The 24387-nt window shown below is 36.9% G+C and overlaps 1 pseudogene; it reads right to left on the bottom strand.

Annotated features, from left to right (window-relative positions):
* Positions 1 to 4520: 4520 nt before the first annotated feature.
* LOC120184123 lies at positions 4521 to 10109 on the bottom strand (annotated as a pseudogene).
* Positions 10110 to 24387: the final 14278 nt, after the last annotated feature.

Raw genomic sequence — 24387 nt, 5'->3', positions numbered from 1 at the left:
ATGACTAAAATGAGCTTTTAAACAAACAATAACTTAAGTGAAAAATGCCTTAAAAGTAGCCTTTATAGGAAGTTAACATAGGGCCTTGATTTTGGCCTTATATTTGGCCATAATTACGACATCGTTTTGCCTGAGGGATGGACCGCGTGTTTTTAGAGAAATGGTGTAATTATAGTTTAGGTCCCTCCTCATTTTGTAATGTTAGGTTATCTGTTATCAATAAAGTTTTTTAATTTTTATTTTGAGCTCTGATTTCATGATTGTTATAATTTAGTCCTTTATTGCCTTTAAATACGCTTGTGTTCATATTTGAGCTTAGACCATTGTACTTTACTTTGTTTATACTTATGTATAATACTTTTCTTGCAAGTTCATTTTAGTCACTGATCTTATATATTATACCCGTTTCTGTGATTGTTTGAGTATGGTCTTGAAATTTGTAAATATTATATTTTAGTCACTGTTTGCGTATTTGGTTTAATTTCTGATTGGTCCTTTATGTTCATGGTTATTTTATTTTAATCCTTTATATTGTCTATGTGTTATTTTCATTTTTAATACCTGTGTTATTTAATATTTATGATATGGGTGCTATTTTTTAGTAATTACAGTTGTAGTCCCTAAGTTTCTATTTATTTTATTTTAGCCCCTGAAGTTTCTTTTTTTTGTTATTTAGATCCTTTAAGTTTTTGTTTGTCATTTTAGTCCTTGAAACTTCTGTTTTAGCTATTTTAGACCTTCAAATTTCTGTTAATCATATACTCATTTTTGGTGATTTCATTTTCGGTTTGTAATATTTATTTGTTTGTACTTTAGTTCTTCATGCATGAATATATTACATAATATGTAATTTTATGTAATTTAATATTCCTAGCTATATTTACTGTAAATATTTCGTACACTTTCGATTACATTTATTTCCCTTTTGTATCTTTTATCTATTGTATATTATTAGAATAATTTCAAGAACGTATTTGTAGAACGGTCGTGGAAAGTATCACTTGATCGAAGTAGTACAATCCGATACGATGTTCGAACAAATGTGAACTTAAAATAAAATTGATTTTATTTTGCTAATTAATTTTTATTTATTTTAAGTTCAACAATTGTAATGCATGTTTCTAAATAGTGTTTTATTTTATTTTATGCTAAATATAAATATTCAATTTATATCCGATTCACATTTTATCAAAGAGGGAATACTCTTTATTGATAAGAAATAGTTGAAATAGCTTTTCCGACGGAGGATTGTTAATTTCGAGGTCTCTTTTCGAGTTAAATAATTTTCCCTAACAATAGTTAATTCGAAGCAAATTTAATTAATTTTAATAAATGGATCACATTTTAATTATCGATGTGATTTATAGTTTCCACCATTACGACGATATATAAGCGACACAGTATCGATTTTTTGGCGTTGTGGGGGTGCTAATCATTCCCCACATGTAACCGACTCCCGAACCCAACAAATCGAATATTTGGTAAACGCATACCAAATTTTGTCTTAAAAATCGATTTTTCTTAAAATTGTTTTAAAAAGACATTTCTAGGTATTCGACCTACCTAACCCAAAGGTCGATGGCGACCTACCTAACCAAAAAAATGGTTATGTCAGGTTAAAAATAAATTTTAAACACATATTGTATGCAATCAAGACCTCGCTTCTGATAGCCAAACTACTCATATAACTGGATAATCTGAAAAGAGAAAAACAAGAATAGAATGAGCTACAAAACTCAGTATGTCCTCTACAATAAACAAAAATATCAATAAATATATAACAACACAAATAATATGTAAACAATAACATCAGGATTCAACCATTAGAATGCAACATCAATAATACACAACCATACCTCTCGTCGCGGATAAACAAGATGGGGACGTTCCCTTCAAAGAAGATCCCAGTCAGAAACAGAAATCATAATGGGAATTTAGCTCTCATATGAGGATCCCAAACAGAAACAAAGCGGGGATACAATCCCTTGCAGAAACAGGATGAGGATATAATCCCATGCAGAATCAAGATGAGGACTATGCCCATATAGAATTAGGACGAAGAATAAATCTCATGCAGAACCAGGACGGGTACTATGCCCATGCAGAATCAGGAATGCATCAATGAGCAGTTCGTGAATGATACCATGTTATACAGAAAATAGAAATGTCACGGATAAATAAAATCAGATTACGATCATGCATTCAGGTAGTAACATATAACATAATAGCACAGTACGCCTAGAGTATTGAACAGGTCTAGAGAACACATCTAACAAAGATAACCGATATCAGTTAAGTCTTATGCTTTCCACGACCAGTAGTACTACGTCATTCGAAATATGAACATATCTCGAGTAAAATGTGCGGAATCAAACTGAGCCGACCAAGATGGTTTGAAACTATTAGAGAGCTGTACCGTAAATAAATTGATCAAATTACGGATCAGATCACATGTTTAGCTAAATGTAGGAGTTTAATCCGAATACAAGCTCATATAAGACCGTGTCAAACTAAGCTGCATTAAAGGCTGACATGTTACCATGTTCTTATTATTAATATTGTAAAATAATAATAACACGTCTTTTGTTTTTTAACTAAAATCTTGAAACATAAATTTCCATTTGAAAGGGGTAAATAGCACCCTATCATACGTATATTAGCAATAATGACAACAATAACAATAAAAAATATATATTATTATTACTATTTCTCACTCCCCACAATTACATGTTTCAGAAAGACAGGATATCCAACACAATTCAATTCCTAAATTATGTGGCAACAAAGGTGGGGCTTCCATGCTTTATTGATTTGGTTAAATGACAGAACAATGAGCTGAGTGGACAAGAATCAAAGCAGTGAGACAGGCTAACATTGACAGAGTCGAACAATATTTAATATTTACTTCTCTTAAAAAAACAATATAAGGGAACGTGGTCTTACCCGAAGCTATATGATTGTTCAGCAGATGATCAGAGTAAAGTCGAGGCAACAATGTAACGTTTAAAGTTCTAAACAACATATCCTTGTGAAAAACACGACAGATGAAAGATGAATTTGAACAAACGAATGACGTTTACCACAATGGTTTTGGCATTTGATCAACCAGAGAGTTTTGGCTCATGAACAGACACTCGAATGGTGATGAAACCTCATGGTGAAGGAAAATGTCATCCGACAATTGTTAACAAAAGCAACCAGACTGGGAGAGACAATGCAGAGAAGAAAATGCCTCCCCCGCCCCACTCTCCAGCAAAACTGCCACACAACTTAAAACTAATGTTTGTACCCTATATAATGGTTAAATCACAAGGCTTGCCCCCTAGACTTTCTAGAGTCTGCACTCTGGCCCATAAGTTTATTTGAATTTATTTTGGATCCCTACTATTCCAGAATTGATTCTTATCTTTGCAAATATCCGAGTTAACACCATTAATGTATAATTGAGTCATCAAGGTTCACATTTATTTCAATTGAGATCTTTCTGACATGACTTTCACCAAACCAAATGAAATTTGTCTCCAAAACTATAGCCCCAAATTTGAGATGTTACACGAGCTTGAGCTTGACTCGAGATCTTAATAAGCTGAAATAAACTACTTGATAGTCGACTCGAAAAGTTCGTGAGCAGTTCGAAAATATAATATATTAAGATTTTTTTAAAATAACTTATTAATAATATTAACATTTATGTGTTGTTTTTTTTAAATGATGTATAAAATTTTCATGTATTTAAGGCTCCAGTTTGAGGCTTTAATAGAGTTAAGTTTAAGATTTTTTTCCTTTTCGAGCTTTTAAGAGTTTCAGTTCATAATTTTGAGTTTGAGTCGATCTTGAAAATTTTAGGCCCGCAAGTTTTCGAGTCAAATCGAGCTCCATTTCAGAGTTTTCAAATTGAGTCGAGCTCAGCAATACTCAAACTCAACTCAACTCAACTTGTTTACACCCCTACGCAACACTTCAAAGAGGGATGCAAGTTGTCTATAAGGTGTTAAATACATTAATTCCATGTTAGGAAAAAATCTTTAAATAGATGATATTGTATATTCTACTAAACATGTTTTCCTGAAAATATGATTATTTTTTATATTCAAAATCGTTTTTATCTTAATAAAAAAATCGTGGTTATCAACCATGTTTTCCTTTATTATTTTATTATATATTTATTTATTTTCATTTAAGTTCACATATATGTGAAAAAAACGTGTTAAAGTTTATTACAAATTCATTAGTCATCAACCAACCTAACGTAAACGTGCAAGATTTGTTTAATAAAAAAAATGCAACAGCTCTTAAGCCTAAGCCATACACAACTCGTACAGGATGCAGAAGAGCATGCACCGAAAGCAAGAAACTATGCAACAGCTCTTTTACTTAGTTAAATAATAGTAATAAAATTTGAGTTTATCTACAAAGGAATGGGAATGCACCCTATTTATTTCTTGTCCAACAAATAAACTGTACAGATATACAAATTATCATCCCAAAAACCCACAAAAATGACTGGAAATATGAATCTCCATGTAAGAAAATATGCTGAAAAGATTGGTAAGCAGCCATCACCAAGAATGTTCAATCTGCTGCAGAATCTATGATACATTAACCACACATCAGATATTGATCACCCTTCCCAAGTTAAATCTTTACTAGTAGCAAGATTCGATCGAATTGCAACTGTTGGCTTTGTGATTACTGGGATTATTCCTGCCTTACAAACGGAGATGAACTCAATTCCGTGCTGTAAAACGAATCTTCTCCATTGATGGCGTACATATTATCATTCTTTTCTTCATCCCATTTCAGTACCTCTCTTATATATTTGAATGCCTCGTCGATCGATTTTCGTTCTCGGCCTCTAGTCTGCCAGACAAACAATTTTCTGCCGCATATAGAATAGTATAGCTCCTTGAATTTCACCGCCACATAATAGTATGCTTGTTGTGCCAGGGCTTGGTGGTTGTGATGAGGCTTTAAGGGGCTAAAATCCCTGAACCACTCACAAGTGGACAAAGGGATCTGGTTTATCTTCTCCTCCAAGACATCGTATTTGGCCAGCAAAAGCACGAAAGGGATGTCCCTAAAAGAAGGGTGGCTCACCAGATTCTCAAACATATCTCTGCTTGCCAGCATTTTGTTGCAGACAGGGCCTGTACCACATGACCACGTCTCGTCATAATCGCTCAAAGCAACACAGAAGATCACCGTCCTTACATCTTCAAACATTTCCAGCCATTTGCAACCATCGTGCAGTCCCTTGGAATTTATCCGAATCAGCTGGTACCTGAGGCAACACGAAAAAACAGATATTACATTATATATATATATATATATATTTCATTGGTAAAAATAGAATAATGAACCATCAGAGAGGAAAAGCTTCTACTTGATCAAAGGAGTAGGGCAGTCAAAGTTTTCGTTGTATACTTCAGACATGGGGCTCCTATCATCAAATGAGAATTCAATGGAGGCAAGACCATTACTCTGAGTAACTCCCTCTGCGTACAATATATCTTTTCTGAAGGTTCATACTCATTGCTCGATATTTCAACAGCCTGCAGGGGAACAAAGAAGAATAACGGTTTGTTAAAACAAGGTCAACAAAGAAGAAAAAGAAAACCTAGATCACTGCTAAATGCTTCATGAAACAGACAACCATGACTTGACGTTTCACACCTTTTCCAAAAAGTATTTGGCAACATCTGGAAGATGATGCAGTTCCTCACTTCTCTTGTATGTCTCCTGAATGGCAGGATCCTTCCAGATCTCATCGACAATAGGAGCATACTCACGGGTTGCAGCGGGAAAGAATGCATCCAAGTCTCCCATAGCCATAATATCCAATAACCAATCAGAAAAATTCTTGAACCTTGCATTGATTGAATAGATACACTGGTCGGTTCCATCCACTCCTGTTTCATCCGAATGAAAATAGCACAGAATTATTTTTTCATGGAAATAAGAAATACCCTCTAGCTACATATAATTTCATAAAAGTATTCTTTAATGACAGTTTTTCACCGTCCCAAAAGCTTAAATTGATAGGAATGGAATCATCTTTTATATGTAAGTTCTAAAATGCCACTTCACATTCCACGGGTTAGACACATCATCTTACCCTCAGAAAACACGCTTCTTGAAGGCCTTTGATCCTATAGATCACTAAGAAGTTATAATCCTAAACTTATCTATTAAGGAATAGTGGTTAAATTGACAGAAGAAAGCAGTGGCTGAGACTGGCCTGGATCAACAGGCGGAAAATTGATATCATAAAATCTGGATAAAAAAACATGGGAAATGAGATTGCAGTAAGACAGTAATATTGAGACCTGATGCAGAATTTTCAGCATCGGAATTATTAGTTCTTAGCTCCGACAATGCTTCTTCTTCGAATCTCTCTCGTCCTTCAAGTAATACACTTAGATACTTGTACATGTGACTTTGAATCATATGCTTAATGCTCTGCATCTCTTCTGGTGTGAACCCATTTCCATATAAAAACTTTGCCTGTTGAATGAATTGAAAGAAAATGTGTTACTAAAAAATATACTCAAAACTAAAACTATTAACACCATTACCATGTAGCATAACTATTAACACCAAGTTATATTAACAAAGAGCTAAAGAAATTAATATATATATATATATATATCCTCAAAACTCCACAGCAGGACGATAGAAAAGTGAACATTGGGAAATTTGCAGTAGAAAAAAGATTTCGTTTTAAGTTAAAACCACATTTGTCAAGATTACGAACAAGACCAGAACAAATATATCAAAGATCGGGTGGATGCTGGTAGACTACAAACGATAAGCATTTTACATAATCGTAAGAAGAAAGCTTGGCTAATAATAATGGAACTATTATTAACCATGGAATGATCATAGAAGCAGGTGAAATGAAAATAATATGCATGCAGTAAAAATAGTTTAAAACAGAAACCATGCCTGTTTGAAGATGGTACTGGTACCAGATCCTTCCAACCCAAATAATAGCAACTTCTGTACCCTTCCCTGCTCCAGATACTCGGGCACTGTTCTCCTTGAAAAGGTAGTTGGATCTTCTTGCAGCCCGTGAGGATTCGCAGGTGGTACAGGCAGCGAAAACAATGAACAACAGAAACGAGTAAAAGCCTGCCTACCAAAAATCAAACTCTACTGAATAAAAAATCAATTCAACTACTGATTGAATTTTAGAACTTATACTTAATGTAAAGATTACAAGAGAACCTTTTCCCATATCTTTCCCTTGATGTTATTTTGACCTTCTTCCTCATAGGATCCATCTTCATATAGCCAAAAATGAGTATCCCTAGGGCATTGTACCTTTGCCAGCTGAAATAAATTAAAGTGAAAATAGAAGCAACATCATTATGCAAAGTAGTGTGTCTAATGAAAAAAGAAACCATGTGTTCCACCCATCAGAATGAGGAATCATGCGTTAGAGACTAGAGAAATAATACACTGAAGAAATGCTACCATCCACCCTACATAAGGCTTAGCGTTGTTCGCAAATTTAGATGGTAGAAATGTTGTTTACAAACTTTATACTCAATCACTAGAAACAGGATTCCTCTGTCAGTCCATGATACTCAAACCTTGCAAGCACTAGCAAAGTGGGACAGAGGGGACAAGCAAAACAAATTTGGAAGTACATATCAAAAGAAAAGAAGTCACTCTCTCCAAAATAAATTTGCTCAGCTATAATCACAGGCATGACAAGGTCGGTTCAGCCCTTTAGTTAACATACCAATTTCCAGAAGGCAGAAAGAGGGAGCAAAAACATGTTGCAGTTTATGTCGATAAAGTTTTTGCTTGACGACCTTAGGGTTTTGCTCTTAGGAGCAAAACGCCTTAAATATTTCTAACAAGTTGCAAAGGGAAAATGTAAAACACCTCATAGTATCTAATTAGTCAGAAAACAGCCATTCTATCAGAGAGTTAAGGTGGGAAACAGATCACTCTGCCCAAACTTGCATGTCACTAAGCATAAGCATCATTGTATGTAGAACACATGAAACTGAGATAAGGTTAGTAATCATCTTTAAAGGGAACATAGTAGTTAATAGGAAGGCTACAAGTGCTAAAACAACATAGAAGATATGGAAAAGTGAAATTGGAATTTCTAGTTCGTACAAAATGACCTTAAGTTTAGGATTAAAAGTCTCAACCATCTTCTAATTTTTAAGTAGGACTGCGTAAAAGAAAAATTGCGTGTAACTCATACACTAAGCCATGACCGAAAATTGCGTTAGTACACTTTTCCCTGCAGAACTGATCTTGAAAAGGAATTGGAACCAAAATAAAAGTTTGTTGTGACAAACTATAACCTCGTCCATTCAAATATAGATTGAATCATAAAAGATAATTTCACTAAAATGACAGAGCGAGTCATTGTAAGTGAAGAAGTTTTCAGGTCAATAGCATGGACTTTAGAATGGTTTCTCATTTAGCATTGATAAACAGCTCAATTTAGAAAGCAAACAGTGATTATTTAAAGCAAACTGAATTTAGCTTCACATCTCTGGTTTCCATTTTGATAAGGAGAAAAATTCTCTTTGTCCCATTGAACTCCAGAAATCTTTATAACACTATCAGACATACAGAAAACCCCATTAATACATTGATGTGTAACTTTTCACGTGTGAAATCCAATAGCTTGAGTTAACGCTTTTCCGATAATCATCATCAAATATAACATGTCGCATGTAATATGAAGAAAAGCAACTTAAGTACCTTCAACATTCTAAGCTCAATCTTGGTGATTTCCCGGCCATTGATGTAAACCCTTGTATTCCCATTGCTAGCATCCTTTATCAGCTTATTCCCAATATTCAACTTAGAACTAATTATCCTGTCGGGCTTTTCCCCTTCCTGAAAGTAAACTCAAAAGGTTCAAAGTTCAAATACATGAAAATAATATAATAAATAACAATCCAATTTGAATACAGAATTTTACCTTTCCCCACAATCCAGAATCCTTATCATACCAGTACTTTCCAGGCTTCAACTTCTGAGGTGGTAGGGCGCACCCTAAAAGCTCAGCCAATTCATCGTGATTCAACTGTCTCCCATTAACAACCAACTGCTCAGGCCTCAATTGATTGGCCGCACACTCTTTCTCAGCCTTCATGATCTGCTTAACCTCCAAAGCACTACAAAGTTTCCTCAAAAGCCTGGAACTTTTCCCAAGTCTAGACCTATTGGATTCATCGATAGGCTTCCCGATGCAACTTACGCACTTCCTTCCTTCCGGCATAGACCCCATGGCCTTGAGCAAGCAATTACTACAATACCTTGCATCGCAGACCAAACACGCCTCTCTTTCCTTCAATCTACTCCGTTTCTTCTCACACCTGCTGCAAACTCCTCTCTTCCTCTCCCTCTTCCTAACCCCACCTGTTTCCGCATTCGTTACAGCAGCAGCAGCAGCATCCACGACGCTGGAAGAAGAAGAGTACCCACTTTCTTCTTCTTCTTCTTCTTTTTCTTCATCATCATCATCGTGTTCCGTACCTTTCGGCGTATTAAACGTCACAACAGCATTCTTCTTATCATCTGGCTGAGTCGGCGGCGGCGGCGGCGACCTCTCAACCTCGATCTCGGAGTCGGAATCGCCTTTTCGAGAATCAACCTGGGATCTTGAAGCGGAGGAAAGTCTATGGCTTTCAAGGGGGTTTCCATTTGTGACAGAATAGCGATTCTTTATAAATCGGGAGAATTTGGGTTTATTGGGGATCGAAGCAGCGACGGGAATCAAAGAGGTATCAGAAATGGAGAGGGCATCGGGATCGAGTGGATCAACACGAGGGACATCATAAGGAATAGGAGGTCCTTCGTATTCAATAGCGATAGAGTAATCGAGATGATCTTGGTCGGGTAACGGAGCTCCCACCGGTAACATACTTCTGATCACATCTTCCCAAGCTTTGTTATCTTCCTCTGCTTCTTTAGATGCTTCCATTGAACGGTGTGTCCGAGTCCGAGCTTCGCTCAGGAAGATGAAGAAGGTGCCAGCTGAGGCAGCCGTTATGGAGTTGGCAGAAAGTAAACGGGGGAAGGTTTAGCGCTGAAGATTCAGTCCGTCGTTATATTTGACGGCTTCAAAGTAGGATCCGAGTTCGGGTTTAATTTTTATTTTATTTTATTTAAAAACAACAAAATGCTAAATTAAATATAGAAATTCACGCTGTAATGGTTAAACAAGTGGAGGTCAGGGGCTGTTTTGTTAATTTTAAAAAATTACGGATGAGTGCAACTAGCTGAGATGTTGCAGGATAGATTGAGGGGTATTAAAGTACAGCAGTAATTCTTGAAATTTTGAAATTTTACTTTCTATTTATTATTTAATTTTGTACTCCTAAAATTTTTAATATAATTTATGAAGTTATATCACAAATGCAGGTGTCTGTGGACGAAAATATTTGGATTGGATTAGAATAAATATACACGTGTGAAAATGCTCGGAGATCATCGTGTTTAACTCTCTCTCTCTCTCTCTCTCTTTCTCTATGTAGGGGTTTGTGGTGAAGTGAGTAAGTGGGATGCAATTAAACGACCATTTTCTGTTGTCCCAATCTCCAACCACCAAGGAAACCATTATCAGAAACCATCATCATCTTCGCTGCTGCGCGCCTCCAAACCTAATCTCTCAGGGCAGGCTCTCTGCCCACACATAATTTTGACTTATAAAGCACAAAACGTAAATTATCCACACATGGCACTGCACATAGGCATCAGTTTCTGTTTTTTTTTTATAAAAAATAACTTACATGCAAGAATGGCCCAATAACCGATTAAAACCCAACAAAATCGGATTCTTTAAAAAAATTAATTTGGATAAATTAGGAGTCAAGATAGTTACCATTATTTTTAATTCTCTCTCTATCATGAAGAGGAAAAAATATTCTGTTAGGGGTCGAGCAGTTTTTTTTCTCAAAAGTCAAATCTCATGACAGATGGATGATGGTAGGTTTCAACTTCAAATAGGGATCGGGGCGGCTAAAAGACAGATCCCGCCCGCCCGTGCCCAATGTGTAACAACACAAAAGGAAAAGAAAATGGATGATTTGAATCCGAAAATACATCGAATCAAATTTAGAATGAAACCAAAACTCGAAATGACTGAACCCAAAGCCCACTAATAGTAAGCAGCTTCGAGTGATTTCAAAATCATAAACATCTCCAAATTCCAATTCAAACCATTAAGATCTAATTAAGGAAATAGAAAATAACCTCAGTGACCAAAAATGCCTTATAATATACGATTTTAACAAACTTTTTTTGGATTTACCAAAATGACCAACTAAATCGCAATGCGATCGATAATTCGCAACGCGATCTCTGGTATCGCAAATCAGTTTCCAGATTCGCAACGCGATTCTGACTATCGCATTGCGATTTTCCAAATTCGCGTTGCGATTTTCCGACTATCGCAATGCGAATATGTAAATCGCAATGCGAGTATGACTATCGCAACGCGATTCTGACTATTGCAACGAGATTCTGACTACCGCAACGCGATTCTGACTGTCGCAACGCGATGCTGACTATCGCAATGCGATTTTCAAAGCGCCATTATTATCGCAACACGTATTTTTTTTCAAATTCCAAACACGAATATTAATATATCAAAACACTGAACCGTCCATAGTATATCCCATAATCGCAACTCATAACCTAAAACCCTAAATCACAACTCAGTCTCATCTCCATCTCTCACTCTCTAAGGCGACATCCGTCCCCATCTCCGACGAAATCCGTCTATCTCCATCTCTCAGAGCTACCCTCACAATCATTCACGGTCAGAAATGGAAAATCAACCAAATCAACCACCGAGGGTTAGTTTTTTTAATTATTTTTATTTTAAAATTTTTGCATTATTATTAGGTTTTTCATATTGAAATTGATGATAAGTTTACTGGTAATTTCAATAATTGATTAACCATTTCATTTAGATTGCTTATTAAATTCATTCGATTGCTGCCAATACTGCTAAATTGTTTAGTCTTTAAACCCTGTGAATTTAGTATTTGTCTTTGTTTTGTCTTTTGGTTGAAGTAATGCAATCCATTCAAGTTTCAATTTTAGTATTTGAAACCGAGAATCGCAACGCGAAATGAAAATCGCAACTACATAATCGCAATACGATTTTAGTTTCGCGTTGCGATTGTCAAATTCGCGTTGCGATAGTCATTTTCGTGTTGCGATTTTCATTTTCGTGTTGCGATTTTAAGTTTCAGAAACTATTCTTCTTCTGCAAATTGAAACTTGAATGAATTGCATTACTTCAACAAAAAAACAAAGACAAATACTAAATTCACAGTGTTGCAAATTTAAGTTTGAAGAATAAACTACTACTCTTTATGTTTATTGTTCTTGGTATATCTTCACAGTGTAGTTTTTGGTATATCTAACTTGGTATGTTTATTGTTTTTGTAGAACTTTTATTCTGCTCAATTGACCTTAAGAAATAAATTAAGCCTGGCCAAAACAATTGCGTCGAAGCTTTCACCTGCACAAAGAAAAATATTTGAGGATACTTGCTTCGGGCCATGGCTGAAAGTACAACATCCGGGTGGAGATGCTATGTTGACCCATCTGTTTCTTCAAACCATGACTAGCGATCTACCAGAGACTATACAACGTCATGATGAAGAGATATAGTTTGATTTTCCACCGGCGTATACGTGTTTTGGGCGGGAGGAGTTTTGCTTAATCACCGGTCTACGCTTCGGACACGATGATGTAGGTCGGTACACTAGACATATTACCCGCCTATCATGGTTATCCCGGGTTTTTCCTGAGCTGTCAATGGAGAAGCCGAATTTACACGTGGAAGACTTGACGAGATTATTGAATAAGAAAGATGGTTTTACTCGGATGGATGACGTCGATGTTGTCCGAGTATGCCTTCTAATACTTTTGCATGCCGGCTTTTTAGGCAGAGAGGCCAGACAAATTATTCCTAATGATCTAATTAAATTGGTAGAGGACCTATATGCATGGAACCTGTTTCCGTGGGGTTCGTATCTATGGAAAGCTACATGGAATAAGTTGTCGTCTGCCTTTGATGATCGAAAAAGTTTGCGTGGCGATGGTTCCAAATACACTTTGTCAGGCTTTATTTGGGCCTTTAAGGTAAGAATTTTTATATAATGTTTCCAAAATTATAATTAATTATTATTTAACAATTACTAATATTTTTTATTATATTGTTTGTAGATTTGGATATTTGAGGCATTTCCCTCCATGCAGACATATGCATTAAAAACTTCTAATGATATTCCTAGGGCTATTTCCTGGAAGAGGAAATGGACCTTGCAGTAATGGGAAGATTTACTACCGTATACGACAATAAATAATGTAAGTTAACACAAATACTACCATATGTTTATAAACACGTTATTACTAGTACACGTTTAACTTTGTTTGAGCTTTTATATTGTTAGGAGTCCAACACTCCATTACAGAGGCTGACACCCACGGAAGCTGAGCTTGCCACTGATTGGTGGCAAGCTAGTAAGTATTTTTTTGATGGCACGGATGATGAGCAGCCTCCACTTCGAGAACCATCACATGATCGACCCGACTATACACCTCCACAACGAGAGTCATCACCTATTCTGTCACATCATCGAGCCTCTTCTCCACCATCACCTCATGATAGGCGACCGACAAAGATGCCACGACATTTATCTCCCTGTTCTCCACCTCCACGGAATGAGTTAGGGGAGTTACGTGATGAGGTCAATACCTTGCGTGAGGAGGCCGGTACTTTACGCGATGACAATGGTGCATGGTGTGTTGAGGTGTCTACTTTACGTGGTGAGGTAGCCGCTCTACGTGAGATGGTATATCGTTACAGAATGAGGTTCATACTCTATGCAACGAGGTAAGTTTAATATTTTTCATATTTAACTTGATGATAAATTTACTCGTAATTTCACTTAGATTAACCATTTCACTTAGATTAACCATTTCACTTAGATTGCTTAGTAAATTCATTCGGTTACTGCCAATACTGCTAAACTGTTTATTCTTTAACCCTATGAAGTTAGTATTTGTTTTTGTTGTCTTTTGGTTGAAGTAATGCAATCCATTCAAGTTTCAATTTGCAGAAGAAGAATAGTTTACTTTCGCAGTGCGAAAATGACTATCGCAACGCGAAAATGACTATCGTAACTCGAAAATGACTATCGCAACGAAAGAATCGCAATGCAAAATGAAAATCGCATTGCGATTCTCTCGTTGCGCTAGTCAAATTCGCGTTGCGATAGTCATTTTCGCGTTGCGATAGTCATTCGTGTTGCGATTTTAAGTTTCAGATTCTATTCTTCTTCTGCAAATTGAAACTTGAATGAATTGCATTACTTCAACCAAAAGACAAAGACAAATACTAACTTCACAGTGTTGAAAATTTAAGTTTCAAGAATAAACTACTACTCTTTATATTGTCATTGAACCTGCACTAAACCTATATGTTGTCCTTTTAAATGTTTATATAAGTGATTACTTTTGGAGTGTTATCTGATGCATTTTGTGAACAATGATAGAAAAATGACTTGGGTGAATACCGTGCAAGTTTGAAATATATTTGTCTTTGTTTTCACTGTTTAATATCATGTATGTTTATTTACTGATTTATGTATTAATTTATTTTTAGCGGCCCGCTAAGGTGGATGCTCTACGTCGGGTTTTTCTTGCAAGACGGAGTTCACGCATCAGACGGCGTACATGTGCCATTAAGTCTCCGTTCACCCCAATAGTGCAAAGAATCCGTAAGAAAAAGCCCGACTCACCTGTCATCATTCAAGAGGCCTCCCTTATCGTTCAAGAGGCCCCTATTATCCCTCAAGAGTCCCCTCCCACCGTTCAAGAGGCCACTGTCATCGTTGAAGAGGTCCCTCCCAACATTCTAGAGCCCGATTCACATGGCATAATATATCGAATTATTGAGAAACCCCCTCACGTGCCGGACATGATGGATTATTGTTGGCTTTCGTATAAGTTACCGGCCAGTACCATTCCGGCAGATAAAGTGGAGAGAAAACAACTACCAGAAATAATTCTGGATAATACCCTTTGGGCTAAGACCGCAGTTGATTTTTATCTACATGAGCGGAGCCAAGGGTGTTACGCTGGCATATACAAACTCAACGATGATATGCATTTGTTGATTGAACGGTCTTTGTGGGGTGTGTTATTAGGGGTTGAAGACAATGGCTATTTCGATGGGGGGTAAGTCTTATATTTCTTCTTATATTTCATTTTGATTAATTTTTTTAAATTTATGTAATTCACTAATATATGTCTTTTTTTGTAAAACAGTATATTGATGCATGAGTGTCATGTCTTCTAATAGTAAGGAAATTGAAAAGAAAAAAAAATACGCGATATACAATTATGCCGACGTCTTTTCACGTAGTTCACTTGAAGAATCAACGACAGGAATCATATGTGTTGGCTAATGGACAAACTAAACTTTATCCTGCATGGTGGGAGGTCGATAAGGTTAGTATTTATTTTTTTTAAATATTTTAAAGGTGTTCATAAATAAGTGCGCAATTTGAATTATTACTTATGATTGTAGGTGTTTATCCCTGTTTTGGAACGTACTCATTGGCTTCTCGTCGAGCTTCAGCTCCCATCCCTGAAGACAATAGTATATGATAGCATGATAAATTACATATCATTATCTGATTTGAGAGATATTATTAAGGGATGGAGCTCTCATTTGGCTAAATTCTTGGATGCGATTAATTATTGGACTTATTCTGGAAACAAGAAGCCAAATAAGTTCAATGTTACAGTTATCAGAGACGAGACCGCGCCACAACAAACGCCGGAAGCTAGAGGGGATTGTGGTCATCTCGTATGCATGTGCTTGGAGCGTTTGATGACAGGAAGTACACAGTTTCTACCTCCAACCGATAGAGATAGAGGTGCAGTAGGCTTGTGGTTTTGGCATTTTATGGCTAGAGTGATATATTCGAGACGCTGCCTACCTGCATCCGCGTTATGAAAGTGTCTATAAACAATTTGTAATTCAAATGCAAGTGTTGTTAAGTACCTAGAATTCAATAATAATTTGTTGTTTGTTGGTTTTAGATGTGTAGAAAGTGTTATTTGAGCAAATGTTTGGTTTCTGCAGGTTAATCTTGAAGTAAGCTGCGTGAAATTGATGTATGGGTGCATAAACAACTGTCTGGGGTACACTTTTTTTTATTGTTTAATTGATTCTTAAAAGTCTGATTTGTTTAATTGATGAGGAAAATAAGAATTATTATCATTTTTTGCTTGTTTAATTGATTTATAAAAATTGATTTGTAAAAGTTGATTTGTTTAATATTGATGTGTAAATAATTCTTATTTGTGCTTGTTTAATTGATTGAAATGTAAAAGTTGACTTGTTGATTTCAATCTGCATCATATTGAAGGCAAAAGACATGTTGGATGTACACTTTCGCAACGCTAAACTCAAAATCGCAATGCGAAAGACAAAATCGCAACGCGAAAGTCAATTCGCGTTGCGATAGTCTAATACACTTTGCGATTTTCTCGTTGCGATAGTCAAATACCCGTTGCGATAATCAAATTCGCGTTGCGATAGTCAAATTCGCGTTGCGATAGACAAATTCGTGTTGCGATTTTTGCGTTGCGATAGTCATATTTGTGTTGCGATAGTCAAATTCGCGTTGCGATTTTTGAGTTGCGATATTCAAATTTGCATTGCGATAGTCAAATTCGCGTTGCGATATTCAAATGAATGTGTAATAAGTGATAACAACTGAACATATCATAGCAATGTTCATACTCAAGTTACTAATACATGCCTAACTGAAAATGTTAAAAGTTTACACATAAAATACACATAATAGTCAAATTCGCGTTGCGATATTCAAATGAATGTGTAATAACTGATAACAACTGAACAGATCATAGCAATGTTCAAACTCAAGTTACTAATACATGCCTAACTGAAAATTTTAAAAGTTTACACATAATACAACGTTTGCATTTAAAAATCACCTAAGTTAATAGTCGCAAAAGGTGAAGCCGGTTGTGATTGGGATTTTGATTTTGATTGCGATTTTGATTGCCTTTTTCTTGACACCATATGAGCTTTGGATTTTAATGAGGATTCATATTTTGGTAGAGGAAAAGATGATTGTGATGGCACTGGTGATCCACATGTCAACCTTGTATGACCACTTTCCTTGCACCGACTACATGTCGATCTCTTCTTCTCTTCACCCTTAGACGGTATACTATCGTGACTTTTTGGTCGGCCAGGTAGCCTTCTGTCCATGGCTAGTGGCAAAATTGTTTGTAAGTCATCTGGTATGTCCCACTCAGAAGGATGTGGAATAGGGTAGATAATCTCGGCATAAGTCTGTTGATATACTTCTGTAGTGTAGCAATCCATAGCATAGCGCTTGAATCATCTTGGTTTAGATGAAGAGCAACTTTTATAACATGCCCACACGGATAACCAGATGTTTGCCATTTCATACAACTACACGTCTTTGCATTTAGATCGACAAGCCCATTTAAGTTATTATCCAGTACTTCAAACAAAGTGTTTGAACATGGTTCAACTCTCCATGACATTGACTTCACAACACGTTTCGTTATCTTTTTTTCAGTCCAAGGTGTAACACGATGTTCCAATGTTCCTGTAAATTTAAATAAATAATACTTAGTAAAATATATGATAAGTTACAAATTTAAAGAAATAATACATGCATGGTTTCTTTTCTTGTAGTACCACTGTTGAATAGAGGCTCGAAAAAACTCCATTAACATAGTAATGGGTAATTTCCGGGAATGACGACTTAGAGCGTTGATTGATTCTGCACTATTAGACGTCATGAAACCATATCTTGCTCCAAGTTGATGTACTCTTGACCATCTTTTAAACCCGACATCTTCTAGTGTTTGAGCACACTGAGGCAAAACACGTCTTAAACAATTTATATGCTTATTAAAATCCACTTCCTGATAAGCTTTTACAGCCTTCCAGTATGTCCATTTGTGATTTTTTATACCAACAGACCTTGATTTTAGATTTCTATATAAATGAACACCACAAAGTCCATGAAAAGCATCTGGGAAACACCTTCTAACAGCGTTGTCAATTGAGTTTGCCCTATCGGATATGATTGTCAGATTGCTAATAGGACCTATGCAATCCCTAAGATGCCCCATAAACCATGTCTATGAATCAGAGGTTTCAGATTTGCCAACCCCGTAAGCTATTGGCAGTATCCCATTGTTAGCATCCATGGCTACTGCTAATAAGTTTACTCCAAGGTATCGACCTTTTAAATGTACTCCGTCAACTATAATAACTGGGCACATGCAAGTAATAAACGAACGAATCTACAAAATCATATACACAAGAAATATAATCATTTAAATGTGAAATGCATGTAACTAACAAAAATGAGTCAACAAAATTATATTGATTTACTAACCGCAGCACCAATGGCGATAAACAGCTACTCAAAGCGTCCATCTCTATCTGTTTTGATATGATTTACCGACCCAGGATTTTTCAGCTTTAAATTGTGACAATAAGCCGGCAGTTGGGCAAACGATGCTTCTGGCGACCCCCTCAACAATTCCAAGGCATAACATTTGGCTCTCCAAGCTTGAGAATATGAGATACTAATCTTGAACCGAGCATTTATGTCAGTCATAATTTCATGTCCCCAATATACCCTGCCATTCAAAAACATTAACTCAGCCAGAAAACCACCCAACACCTTTTTGTTTGTCTGTCTATGGTGAGGAAAAACTTGAGTTCTTGAACATGTATGTTTATCAATAAAAGTCCTAACTTGAAACATTTCATAATCTTTTATCCTCTTTGCAATCATATGCCACGTACAGTTTTTGTCAATCATACACCTTGTTTCGAAACGATCTTTGCTTGATTTGTTAACTTTTAGTTGATAGCCATCTTCCACACATTTCGTATACAAAGCTATCTTCAAGTCTTCATTTGTATCAAAACAATCATCTTTCTTGATACGAATAATTTTTGTATAACAATCAACTGCTATTTTTACCAACTCTTCTTCCGGTATCTGAAGTAATTCTGGCATATTCCAGTTATACTCCCGTGGCATTTTCTTCAGGGATTTCTTTTTCTTCTTTTCCTTCTTCAGGGTTATATGAATTACAGAATGGATGTTCAACATGTTCATTCACAGTCGTATCTTCCTCCTCATTATCATCAACAACATCTTCCTCGTCAGCGGCTGTTTCATCATCAAAATTCGGGTATTAATCAATATCAAAATCATTACACGCAGGGTCTGTTTGTTCTTCTGAAACATAATCAAAATCCGAGTATTGACCAAGATCAAAGTCCGGGTATTGACCAAGATCAAATTTCGAATACCGACTAGTACTCACAATTTTTTCTGTTGGCTCATCATCGTCTAACTGGTTAATACGAAAACTGGAATTTGGTACTGAAAGTTGATTGGGATTTGGATTAGGGAAAGTTTGTGGGTTTTGAGATTGTGTTTGGTATTGGAAATGTGGTGAAACAAAATTTGCTTGGTGATGAAAATGTGGTGGAACCATTGAATTTTGAGCACCATAAACTGTGGTTGAAAAACTTAGTTGATTACTACCCGCTACTGACCCAACTTCACTACTTCTAGGTTCAACAACATACAATGTAACATCATATTGCGAAACACTAATGTAAGCAATTAATCGTTCAACATCTTCATTGTCGGTTAACAAATAAACTTTACCTTTTCTCTGATAAGATAGCCTAAATCCACTTAAGGGCTCTAAATTCAATTTATTTGCAACACGTAACATTAGAGTTTCATAAGTTAACTTTTTTAATGACAGTTTTAGTTGAAGATTCATGGGTAAAGGCATATATTGTAAAACACCATGAACATTCTCCCATGACCCTCCAAAACACAAATATATCCAAACATGATCAACATTAGATGATTTCATTATTGTAAATTAATTTACTAAACAAACGAGCTGCGAAACTAAAACCTTTTTCGGATGGGGAAGGATGTCGTTGGATATAGGAACGGATGTCGCCGGAGAGAGTAATAGATGGAGATGGAATAAGTTACGATTTAGGGATTTAGGTTATGAGTTGCTTCTGCTGCGTAGTTATATACCCAAAATATTTGTGTTGCGAAACTAAAACCTATTGCGAATTTAAAATTCAGTGTTACGACAGTCAGAATCGCGTTGCGACATTCAGAATCGCGTTGCGATAGTCATAATCGCATTGCGATTTACATATTCGCATTGCGATTTACATATTCGCATTGCGATAGTCGGAAAATCGCAATGCGATAGTCAGAATCGCGTTGCGAATCTGGAAACTGATTTGCGATACCGGAGATCGCATTGCGAATTATCGATCGCATTGAGATTTAGTTGGTCATTTTGGCAAATCCAAAAAAAGTTGGTTAAAATCGTATATTATAAGGCATTTTTGGTTACTGAGGTTATTTTCTCTTAAGGAAATATCCTCCAAAACAGATAATGAAGAAACAATGCATGACCCTATTTTTGTAATAATAGAAATATGATACGTTACAAAATCACCCATCAAACATAATATCAAAGGCCCATAATGTATCAACCCAAAAACAGAGTAAAAGCCAATGCCTATTTTTGTAAAAACATAATACCCATAAACAATATTGCCTCTGTCATGCTTATTGAAGTAAAGACTGAAGCAAAGCTGAAGATTGAGAGTGTAGGATGAATGTTAGTATTATGATCACATGCATATGAGTGCATGGATGTAATTTTTTGTTATTGTTTAGTTAGAAGCTGTTAGGTTTGTTATGCATATTTCTCATGTATAAATAGACACTCTCTAGCTCAAGAGAGTTCAGGTTTTTGTTAATGAAATTGCATAGAGTTCTATCTCTCATTTTGTTCATTTATCTGTTTTTTGAGATAGCTCAAATGCTACTGTCCCAACTTCCATGGGCTCTAGCTGCTCAGTGTCTGTGGATTCTTCGTGGTACCTTGACACTAGAGCTACTCATCATGTAACGAATGATTTGTCTGTCTTTCAATCAGGTACCATTTATACTAGAGGTAGTTCCTTGCTCATGGGTAATGGTGAGGGAATTTCAATCACGCGTATAGGTCAAGGTTTTTTGAGTTCTAGTAAGAAACCTTTGATTTTGCAGAATATGTTGCATGTGCCTAACATAAAGAAATAGTTGTTATTTGTTTCTCAGTTCACTCGTGATAATGGTGAGTTCATGGAGTTTCATCCCTCTGAATGTCTTGTGAAGGATGCTCGGACTCAGGTAACTCTACTTCGAGGGAAACTCACGGATGATGGGTTGTAACAGTTGCTGCCTTGTGAGAATCAAAGGCCTTCTTGCGTGGTGAATAACGTCTCGAAGTCACTTGTGTCTTTGAAGTTGTGGCATCAACGTTTTGGCCATCCATCTCTTGATACTGTTCAGCATGTTTTGAAGTCGTGTAATCTTGTTTTTAATAAAACTGAAGCAGTGAATGTGTATTCTGCTTGTATGCAAGGGAAATCTCACAAGTTGCCCTTTTGTAAATCATTAACTGAGTATAATGCACCTTTTCAACTTGTTGTTTCTGATGTTTGGGGTCAAGTTTCTCTCTCTTCCACAGATGGATTTCTTTATTATGTTTCTTTTGTTGATGTTTGTAGTCGTTTTACTTGGATGTATCTCTTGAAACGTAAATCTGAGGTGGCTCAGTGCTTTCTTGATTTTGCAAAATTTGTTGAAGTACAGTTTGGATATAAAGTTAAAACTCTTCAGACTGATGGTGGTGAGGAATATCAACCACTTCGAAAATGGTTCTGTGCAAATGGGGTACATCATCGTCTCTCCTGTCCTGGTACCTCGGAGCAGAATGGTAAGGCTGAGAGAAAGCATAGGCACATTGTTGAAACAGGACTGACCATGTTGCCACAGGCTTCTTTACCTCAGAAATTTTGGAGCTATGTCTTTGTCTCTGTTGTTTATCTCATTAATCGATTACCCACACATGTTTTGCATGGGAAGTCTCCATTTGAAGCTCTGCATCATGTCTTTCCAGATTATTCTTTTCATAGGGTGTTTGGCTGTGCTTGCTATCCTTGCTTGCGTTTGTTTAATCGACATAAGCTGGATTTTAGATCAAAGAAGTGTGTGTTCCTGGGATATATCACTGCTCATAAGGGATACAAATGTCTGGATGACTCTGGCAGAGTAATAATTTCGAGTCATATTGTATTTGATGAAAGTGTTTTTCCTTATGAAGTGTGTAATGTTTCAGGTATTGCTCCAGATAATGGTGTCTCCATGGGCATTATTCCTCTTGTCTCCCCTACACAGACATCACATGCTCCACCAGCGCATGCTCCGCTTGCATCTGCTCCACCACCAGCTGCTCCATCAACTAGTGCACCATTCTCCATAGGCGATATTCCTCTTGTGACCACACATGTTCCATCTCGTGTTACAACATATGCTCCTTCAATGCATGTTGATAATGCTCTTGGTCCCATGCGTGATGCTCTTTCGATGCATTCAACGCATGATTCCTTGATTGCAAGTGGCCCACGTGATGCTCCTTCAACGCGTGCTTTTTTAGGTGAAAATAGTCCACTTGTTTCCACGCATGGTGCTCCACTTTGTTCAACACATTCAACGCATATTCCACGTGATTCTCTAGTTGAATATGCTGATGGGGTTTTGAATACATGTGATGCGCATATTCCATATGCTCCAAACAACTCATGTGGTCCCACGCCTTCATTAAATTCCACAATATGTGAAAATGCCCCTGTTATGCGTGCAAGGCCTCCACTAACTGAAAATAATTCATGTGATGCTCCTTCAACGCACTCTACTGATGAGTTTTTAAATAACCCATGTGTTGCGCCACTGTCTTCAACACTTGGGACCATACCTTTTGCTGAGATGCCTAACGTCGAGGATCAAGGATTAGATAACGTGTATGTGCGTGCTACTTGTGATAATACGCGTGGAGCCACACCCAATTATAACATTGTTAGGACAAGTACTCATAATCCAAGAAATAATATTATTGGGGATATACGTGTTGCGCATGATGGGGCCATACTGTTTAATAATGAGCCACCCGACCATGATGTTGTACATGGGGTCACGCCTTTTGGAGCACTGGCCGACCATGACTATGCGTATGGGGCTACTTCAACGGGTGAAAATGTGCATGAGGCTGTTTCAGTTCAAAATATACATCCTAAGGTTACCAGGGCCAAAGATGGTATTCGAAAACCTCGTGTTTTACATGTTGAATATCTTGATGAAGAACCTCGATCAATTAAAGAGGCTATGAAGATTCCTCATTGGAAGAAAGTTGCACAAGAGGAATTTGATGCCTTGATTACAAATAAGACGTGGTCCCTAGTCCCTCTTCCTAAAGATCATGTACCCGTCAACTGTAAATGGATCTTTAAGGTGAAACGTAATGATGATGGCTCGGTGTCTCGATACAAGGCTCATCTTGTTGCGAAGGGGTTTCTTCAACAACCAGGGATTGATTACCATGAGGTGTTTAGTCCAGTTGTGAAACCTGTAACGGTCCGAGTGATTCTTACTCTTGCTTTGACAAGAGGTTGGTTGTTGCGTCAAGTGGATATTAATAATGCCTTTTTAAACAAGGCATAGATGGAAGAGGTTTACATGACTCAGCCTCCAGGTTTTGTGCAAGCTGGTGGTGGTTTAGTTTGCAAGCTGCATAAAGCAATCTATGGCTTGAAGCAAGCTCCTCGGGCCTGGTTTGAGAGCCTTCGAGAGAACCTGGTCTCTGAAAGGTTCTGTTTGTCTAAATCTGACTCTTCTTTGTTTGTTAGAAAATCAGAAAATAATGTAGTCTACATGCTTGTATATGTAGATGATATTATCTTGACAGGGAGTGATGCCAGTGAGGTTCAGTGTGTTATTGAAAAACTGAACACTCGTTTTGCGTTGAAGGATCTTGGTTCCCTTAATTTCTTTCTTGGTATAGAGGTGTGTCATGATGCTGATGGTGTTGTCCCGACTCAACAAAAATGCATTCATGAGTTATTGCATAAGCACGGTTTTGATGAGGCAAAGAGTTTCCCTACTCCGATAATTTCTAATTGTAAGTTGTCAGCTGATGCTAGGGAACCTGTTGAAGATACGGCTCAATACAGGAGTATTGTTGGGGCTCTTAAGTATATTGTGGTTACTAGGCCAGACATTGCGTTTGCTGTATATAAGGTCTGCCAGTTCATGCAATCACCGCGCAACAGTCATTTTCAGGCGGTTAAGAGGATTCTACGCTATCTTCAGGGAACAGCCGATTTTGGTTTGCGTTTTACTGCGTCCTCGCGAATGT

Source organism: Hibiscus syriacus, unplaced genomic scaffold, assembly GCF_006381635.1.
Source record: "Hibiscus syriacus cultivar Baekdansim isolate YM2019G1 unplaced genomic scaffold, ASM638163v2 tig00112857_pilon, whole genome shotgun sequence".
NCBI classification, from domain to species: domain Eukaryota; kingdom Viridiplantae; phylum Streptophyta; class Magnoliopsida; order Malvales; family Malvaceae; genus Hibiscus; species Hibiscus syriacus.
This window is presented reverse-complemented; position numbering and strand designations above follow the sequence as displayed.